At 38.8% G+C, this 8,906-nt stretch overlaps 1 long non-coding RNA gene across 1 annotated transcript; it reads right to left on the bottom strand.

The window, feature by feature from the left end:
• Positions 1–2,007: 2,007 nt before the first annotated feature.
• Positions 2,008–2,665, bottom strand: LOC311302939. Its single transcript, XR_014629688.1, has 4 exons — positions 2,579–2,665; positions 2,412–2,447; positions 2,201–2,279; positions 2,008–2,066 (listed from the first exon to the last, which is right to left on the bottom strand). It is a non-coding gene; the product is annotated as an uncharacterized lncRNA (long non-coding RNA).
• Between the last annotated feature and the right edge of the window lie 6,241 nt (positions 2,666–8,906).

Raw genomic sequence — 8,906 nt, 5'->3', positions numbered from 1 at the left:
CCCTTGATTCATGTCTAAGTATGATGCAATGAAAATGACAAGCATGAAAAAATAGGTCTGAAAAGGATGAGAGAATGGAAAAATACCCATTATGCATAAGAAATGCAAGGTGTCAAAATACTGTATGAAACAGAGCACCATTGTGTGAGGTTTGACCAATAGAGAAGACATGTCTAACTGTGTCAAGGTCACCAGGCGTGACAGAGGGGAAGAGATAGATTTGAGGGTGCCCATTGGGCATCTAGCGATAAGAAAAAAGTATAAGACATGAACACTGGCCATTGTAACTTCAGATGTCCGGATGACCAGCCGGCTTCTCACTTTGTTGTTTGTACAATAAAGTTAATTCTTCTGACCTGGAACCTCGACTCTGAGAAACTTCTTTGAGACCTGAACCAAAAAGAACTATGAATTTGCCACAACAGGGGCCAAAGACTATAACCTCGGTTTTGGTTTCATTCAGAAATAAGACATTTTGAGAAAACCACATTTTTACTTCTTCTAGGCATGCAAAAAGAAATTTCAGAACTGTATCTTTGTTGCGTTTCAGAGGCAAATAAATTTGTGTATCATCAGTGAAATTATACACCATGCTTTCTGAAAATGGAGCCCAGTGGATATATTTACTAATCACTTTTTAATTGCTTTCCATTATACTTAGATGTATAATAAGCATTAGTAAATAAGTTAAGGGATAAATCAATCAGTTATGTTATTATAGAGAAAATATTGTGGTATAAGGTGAAAAACATCTTGTTATAACAATAAACGTCTCATATTATGATGTGAAATTGAGCCCTTGTTCTGGCCTGTCAGCAATATGCTTGAAGTTTGAAGAACTTCTGGATGACTTCATGCATGTGTGTATGAAGAGCGCAGGGTCTGGAAAGCACAGATAATGCCATATACAGTCGATGGAAATCACCTTTACCTGTTGTGTGGGAGACCTTGACTGTGGGATGTGGGAGAATTTAATTCAGAATATCACTTCTAATGATGACTGAGACTAGATCCATGCCTGAGCTGTGACTTGCCTACCCGGTTGTGCATTAAAGTGTAGTTTCTTATTACAATATTTTATTATTATTATTTATTTAATTTATAGTGTTGTGTGTTTTGTATAGAGTGTATTTATGAATGTATTGTTTGTACTGGTAGGTTTTGTTATGTAGGCTATAAAGAAAACCAGGCCCGTGCACAGACATGTTGAGGGGCAGTGACCTAAACCAAAAAAAGGGGCACTAAGGGGGTGGTTGCTTGTTAACACAAATATACAATTAAAAGAGAAGACAGCACACGCTCAAATACATTTTAGACTTTATTGTAGATGTTATGATAGAACATCACATTTACACATTGCTGATAATAACAGAAACTATTTGCCGTTTTACATTTTGGTATTTACCGGTTCCATTTACAGCAAAACCTTTCTATTTGGTACCATGTCCTGAAAGATCTTAATAACCTCATCTTTTATGATTGGGATGTCTTCTTCAATGGCCAGAAGCAGAAGATCAGAGAGTCGTTCTTGTCCACACGCATTACGAAGTTTAGTTTTCACCAGCTTCAGCTTCGAGAATGAGCGTTCAGCAGTGGCTGTTGAGACAGGTAGTGTTGCAAAGATGTTCAGCAGCTTAAAAAGTATATGTACCCTAAGAGTATGAAGTGTATGTAAAGTATGTACAAAAGTGTATGTACCCTAAGAGTATGAAGTGTATGTATAGTATGTACAAAAGTGTATGTACCCTAATGAATAACAAACTTGTTAAAATCATATTTAAAATACTTAAATACAATTGTTAGGCTTAGTGCTAATTCAATTTATGTTCTTGTAATATAATTACTCTTCCATTCAAATAATTTAATGTCTATCTTTCTTGTTATCAAAAAAAGAGCACATTTGATTCATTCATGCAAATGTAATGGAGTGAATCTCAAAGTGAGAGAAAGAAAGACTGGGAATTGAACCCATGATCATCATCTAGTGTTGAGCTACAGGATTCACTCACATGTTGTCTGTATCATCATCAGTCTGACAGATGAACCACCCTTATCTCTGAAAACATCTGACAACACACTGAATCTGATTATTACATATTATTATATCATTTTTAAGATACTGCAATCTGATGATGGAGGTGAATATGTTGACATGAACTCTTGAGATTTACTGACTGAACTGAGATCAGTCTGGACTCACCTGAAGATTTTGTTACGCAGTATGAAACACATCAAGAGCAGGATCATGATGAGAAGAGCAGAAATCCACCAGAACTGATCTATACAAGCCATACACAAACAACAAAATAATACAATCAGCTGATCCACTCAATTAATGAACCAATGAAATCAGCTGATCTATAATGATTAATCAATATTAAAGTTGATGTTTAAAGCTCTTGATGTTTTACCTGAGATCTGGAGAGACGGAGTCACTTCATTCACATCTTTAAAACACACAACAATCACAAATATCAGACAATATGACAGAAAACATTCCCACTGGACTGAGTCTGAATCAGATCTGAATCAGTGTTTTATTAGTGAATTAGACACACGTTTATCAGCTGAAACTCACCTGAGTTTGGAGTCGCTGCAGTTTCATTCCTCACTGAAAAACACATTCACAATCATCATGATTCACTTACAGAAGATTCATTTCAACACAGAGTTTAGTCTGATTCAGGACACACTGATGTTTTACGCAAGAGTCTCTCTCACCGCTGAACAGGGTCTCCATACTGAACTGAAATGAAAGAAACGAAGCATTAAAGCAGCATTTATAGAGTTAAGCAGCATTAAGGATTAAATATGAATTATTGTTTGTTTAATGTTCTGATGAACTGCAAGTCTAATGATTCATAATTAAATCAAAATAACATTATCATAATTTATGTGTGTTTAAATGGAGTGGTGCAGGTATGACGTTACTAGGAAAAGTCTTCCTAGATTTGTCCGGGAAGCAGACACACTCTGTCAGTTTAACCCTAGTCTAAAAACACATCTCTTTAACCTGGCATTCACAACGCATGATGTAGTCAGCCGGATCCGGGCCGTATCCAGATCAGATGGAGGACCTGCGCCTAGACACGACCACAACGCATGATGTAGTCAGCCGGATCTGGGCCGTATCCAGATCAGATGGAGGACCTGCTCCTAACTCGACCACAACATTTATCCGCCGCACTTCTTCATTTCCTCTATCAAGGCACATGTTATAATTCACGGATGTAATTCACGGATGTGCGGAGGCAGGCTTGAGAATGTCAGGTCTGCAGATTTTGACATACTGTGGCTAGCAGGATGAAGCCGAGGGCCGTGAGAGAGCAGCATGAGGCCGGTGGCGTTACTGATGAGCGACCCCTGCGCGACGCACCGGTCTCGTATCTCTCACGGAGGAGCGGAAGCATAAAGGAGGAGCGACGACAGTGAAGAGCGAGAGAGGAACAGGTCTGAGTTTTATGTGATGTTTTGTTCCTGTTTTGTGTGGCCAGCAGTCGTCCGCGAGGGCTGCTTGCTTATACTTGCGGTTTTGTATTGGTTATTTATTAAAATATTTGAATGTTCGCCGGTTCCCGCCTCCTCCTTCCCATAACAACGAACCTCGTTACACATACGATTGGCTTATTTTAGCCGAAATGAAGGGGAAAGTTTTGCAAGGACACCTGCCATGTGAGTACGCACATCACATCTCTCTGGTGGAGATAATCCCTCTGTTTTATGCCCAGCCGTGGCGCCTCCCCCCCCCCCGCACAGACCTATTGTCCCAAGCGACAACAGGCCATGCACATTCCTGTCACCAAGCATGCATTTAAATTCCTGCCCGGGTGTGTGTGTGTGTAGATAGATAGATAGATAGATAGATAGATAGATAGATAGATAGATAGATAGATAGATAGATAGATAGATAGATAGATAGATAGATAGATAGATAGATAGATAGATAGATAGATAGATAGATAGATAGATAATTATCACAGATGAACACAACTTTTATGAATTTTTGAAGCCTAAATGCAGTCTCCAGAAGTAAACAGCTAAACGAACAGTTCAACTACACCACGGTCCCACAAATTCAACGTCACCATCAGCTTCAGACAACTCTTTCAGTTTTGATCTAAAAACATTTTCAGTTAAGTGTATAAGAGCATAATTATAATCATAACTGTCATGATTCATGTCTGTGTTCCCCTGTCTTGTCCCATGTTTAGCAGTTCCCCGTTATGTTTAATGCCTCAGTTGTCTCTGGTTAACCACGCCCTCTTGTTATCTTGTTTAGCTTGTTTGCCTCTGCACTTAAACCCTGTGTCTTGTGTCAGTGTTTGTGGGTTCTTGATATTGTATGTTGGTTGTTCTGTTCCCTAGTCTGAGTCTGTCTTTGTTTAGTTTTGAGTTTGTTTAAATAAAGTGTGCTGGATGTGGTTCTGGATTCTGCCTCTGCTTCAACCTCAGCGTTACAATAACGAGCCTGTAAAAGAGTTCACATGTTCAGCGTGATGACGTTTAATCTCCTCGACAGCCTCTGTAGTCCCATGTTCGCATTTTTCAAGACACATAACAGCTTTAAAAAAATCACGAGTGGGTCATACTGATGTATTTTATGTCGTGGAATAAAACGTGAAAGTTTTCAGCCATTTAACCAAAACTCCATTCAAAAAACCCAATGACTTCGGGAAAATAAAAAATGCAAGTGCTAAAATGCAACTGTCATTCCTGCACCACTCTATATGAAAACAGATGAATGTTGAGAGAGAGAGTTGATTTACTGCATTAGAATGACACTGAATCTCATGACGAAGCTCCTCCACACAGCGAGACGTGACGAGACGATCAGATGAGACTGAAATACCAGGATCCATCAGTGTTTCAGGATCTGATGGATCTGCTATCAGACGCCCGTCCTGAACAAACCAAACACAAGAGGATCAAGAGTGTGTGAGTGTGTGTGTGAGTATGTATAATGGTGTAGTTTGAGGACAGAAACACACACACACACCTCTGAATACCAGCTCTGATCACAGTCGGGAATATTGGTTTGATTCAGTATATTAGACTGAAGTCTGTATTCAAACCCGCCGTCAGTCTGAATCTCTGCACATGTTTTATTGATTCTGTTCATGTTTCAGTGCTGAAAACAAGAGAGAAATGTTTTAAAGAACCAAATGACTGCAGTTTATTAATATTGTGTTGTAGAACAAACATTTAAACGTGTAGTGTAGTGATCTGCATTTTACCAGTGAAAATTACCCCTTAAAATATGAAGTTTTCAACAAATAACCTTCATTTTAATCTCTTCCTCTCAGGAAGCAGCACATTTCAGAAGAAACTCATATAAATTGTGAGAAAACGATGACATGCAGAAATTACATTATTTGAATATGTAGGGCACAAGATGTATGTTTTGGGAGCGTCCTAGGCTTTTCCGTGCTGATGGCTTACACCCAAGCAGATTCGGAGCAGATCTTCTGTCGGATAACATCTCCAAAATGTTAAATACCTTTTGACTACTAACCAAAAGGAAATAGTAAATGAAATAGTCACAGATAATAGCTTCGATGTACTTTGCCTTACTGAAACCTGGCTTAAACCAAATGATTATTTCGGTCTAAATGAGTCTACTCCATCAGGATACTCCTATAAGCATGAGCCCCGTCTGATTGGTCGTGGCGGCGGTGTTGCAACAATCTATAGAGATATTCTCAATGTTACTCAGAAAGCGGGTTATAAGTTTATTTCGTTTGAAGTACTTGTACTAAATGTTACGCTCTTAGATGTTAGAAAAACATCCCTATTATCTCTAGCCTTGGCTACCGTATATAGACCGCCTGGGCCTTACGCTGATTCCCTAAAAGAGTTTGCAGATTTTCTCTCAGACCTATTAGTCAATGTCGATAAAGCATTAATTGTTGGAGATTTTAACATACACGTAGATAACACAAATGATGCGTTAGGGGCTGCGTTTACAGATTTATTAAATTAATTTGGGGTCAAGCAAAACGTCACCGGACCAACTCATCGTCTTAATCATACACTCGATTTAATTATATCACATGGAACCGATCCAACCGATATAGATATTATACCGCAAAGTGATGAAGTCACTGACCATTACATGGTAACTTGCATATTACGTACTGCTGTAATATGTCATGCGGCGCCGCGTTATCAACCAGGCAGAACAATCCTTCCATCCAACATAGATAATTTCTCAAATTGCTTATCTGATTTGTCGCAGCTGCTGCCTGAACCCAAACAAACAGATGAACTAGAAGAACTAACTAGCACTATGAGCACTATTCTCTCTAGAACATTGGATGTTGTTGCACCCATTAAATTAAAAAAGGTCAGAGAGAAAATTAAAGCACCGTGGTACAACAATACTACGCATGTTCTAAAGAGAGAAACCCGTATTTTAGAGCGTAAATGGAAACAAACTAATTTAGAGGTCTTTAGAATCGCGTGGAAAGACATTGGGCCCTATCTTGCACCCAGCGCAATTGACTTTGTACACTGACGCATGTATCATTCCTATTTTGCACCCGCGCAAAGCGCGCTTTTCCCTCCACAGAAGCACGTCGCTAAACTAGGGAAAGAACTTGCGCTCCCTGGGCGGTTCAGCGCAAAAAAGGAGGCGTGTTTCGGCGCAAACGTTCCTTCATGCTATTTTGCAGGTTTAGAAAACAATTGCGCCACTAACCAGGAAAAAACAGTTTAAAGTCAGTGGCGCGTTGCGCATGTTATTCATATGCTATTTTAAGGGCGCATGCTTGGCCATAATCAATGTAGCGTGTGCACAACGCGCATACACTCTCTCATCTACACAGAAGCAGCAGTTTTCATTTTTGCAAATCATACATTATTACGATAGATAGATAGATAGATAGATAGATAGATAGATAGATAGATAGATAGATAGATAGATAGATAGATAGATAGATAGATAGATAGATAGACAATTTATTATAAAAGCATACATCTAGCTTACACATTTACCCAAATTATCATACGCCTTTTTAACCGAAGTTAATTTGGGTGGGTTTCTCCATCCCCAACGTCCCTGACGAGAGTGTTGCTCTCCTTGGCTGTGAACCGCTCCTGGCGCGCGCCTGGCAAATCCGCCGTTATTATAGGAATCCGCTTTAGAACAAGCGCGCCTGCTCTTAAAGGGAATGTGAGCTGACGCTCTGATTGGTTTATTTCACGTTACGCCCAAACCACACCTATGAATAAAGAAGCTACTTCAGACCAACCCATTTTAGATTTGCGCCTGGCGCAAGAGTCATTTATCCCGCCGGGAAAATAGCAACAGCGCCAAGACCCGCCCACAAAGTTACTTGCGCTTTGCGCTTTGACACTTGCGTTTCAGATCGTTAAAATAGGGCCCAGTATGTCACGTTATAAAAAGGCCCTCAAAGCAGCCAGGGCTGAGCATCTCCGCAAACTAATAGAAAATAACCAAAATAATCCAAGGTTTTTATTTAACACCGTGGCTAGACTAACAAATAAACAGACGTCACCCGAACAAAATATCCCGTTACAGTTTAGTAGTAATGATTTTATGAAGTTCTTCACTGAGAAAATAGAAAACATCAGAACCACAATTGTAAACGTTCAATCCTCAATCGTGCCTTATAATTCAGCCTCAATTATCACCCCGCAAGAACAATTACAGTGCTTTACAACTATAGAACAAAGAGAGTTAAATAAACTTATCACTTCATCTAAAACTACAACATGTTTATTAGATCCTATACCAACTAAACTACTGAAAGAAGTGTTACCTGTAGTGGAAGAGCCTCTCCTCAATATTATTAACTCGTCTTTATCTTTAGGTCATGTTCCAAGAACATTTAAACTGGCAGTTATAAAACCTCTCATTAAGAAACCACAATTAGATTATAATAACCTAGCAAATTATAGACCCATTTCAAATCTTCCATTTATGTCTAAAATATTAGAAAAAGTGGTGTCTGCTCAATTGTGTTCTTTCTTGCAAGAAAATTATATCTATGAAAAGTTTCAGTCTGGATTCAGACCGCATCATAGCACTGAAACTGCGCTCGTTAAAATCATAAATGATTTACTTTTAGCTTCTGACCAAGGCTGTATCTCAATACTAGTTTTACTTGATCTTAGTCCTGCGTTCGATACTATAGATCACACAATACTCTTAGATCGACTACAAAATTATACTGGTGTTCAAGGACAAGCATTAAGCTGGTTCAGATCATACCTATCTGACCGATACCATTTTGTCTATTTAAATGGAGAAAAATCTATCATAACTCCAGTAAACTATGGAGTGCCGCAGGGATCTGTGTTAGGCCCTCTATTATTCTCAGTATATATGATGCCACTTAGTTTTAGGAATTAGTTTCCATTGTTATGCTGATGACACTCAAATATATATTTCGTCACGGCCAGATGAAAACGCTAAATTATCCAAATTGACAGAGTGTGTTAAAGATATAAAAGATTGGATGACGCGTAATTTTCTTTTATTAAATCCAGACAAAACAGAGGTACTACTTATCGGTTCAAAAAACCGCCCACAAAACCTCTCGCAATACAACTTTAATATAGTAGGATGTCCTGTTACTTTATCCTCTACAGTAAAAGACCTGGGTGTTATACTCGATTACAACCCGTCTTTTGAAAATCATATTTCATATGTTACAAAAACCGCCTTTTTCCACCTTAGAAACATTGCTAAGCTACGTAATATGCTATCAGTTTCTGATGCAGAAAAGTTAGTTCATGCATTCATGACCTCGAGACTAGATTACTGTAATGCTTTATTAGCTGGTTGTCCTGCATCCTCAATAAACAAGCTACAGTTAGTCCAGAATGCCGCCGCTAGAGTTCTTACTAGATCAAGAAAATATGATCATATAACACCGATTTTA

The sequence above is a fragment of the Rutilus rutilus genome (genome assembly GCF_951802725.1).
Source record: "Rutilus rutilus genome assembly, chromosome: 1".
In the NCBI taxonomy this organism is placed as follows: domain Eukaryota; kingdom Metazoa; phylum Chordata; class Actinopteri; order Cypriniformes; family Leuciscidae; genus Rutilus; species Rutilus rutilus.
The sequence above is the reverse complement of the archived record's forward strand: the minus strand, read 5'-3'. Positions and strand labels throughout refer to the sequence as shown.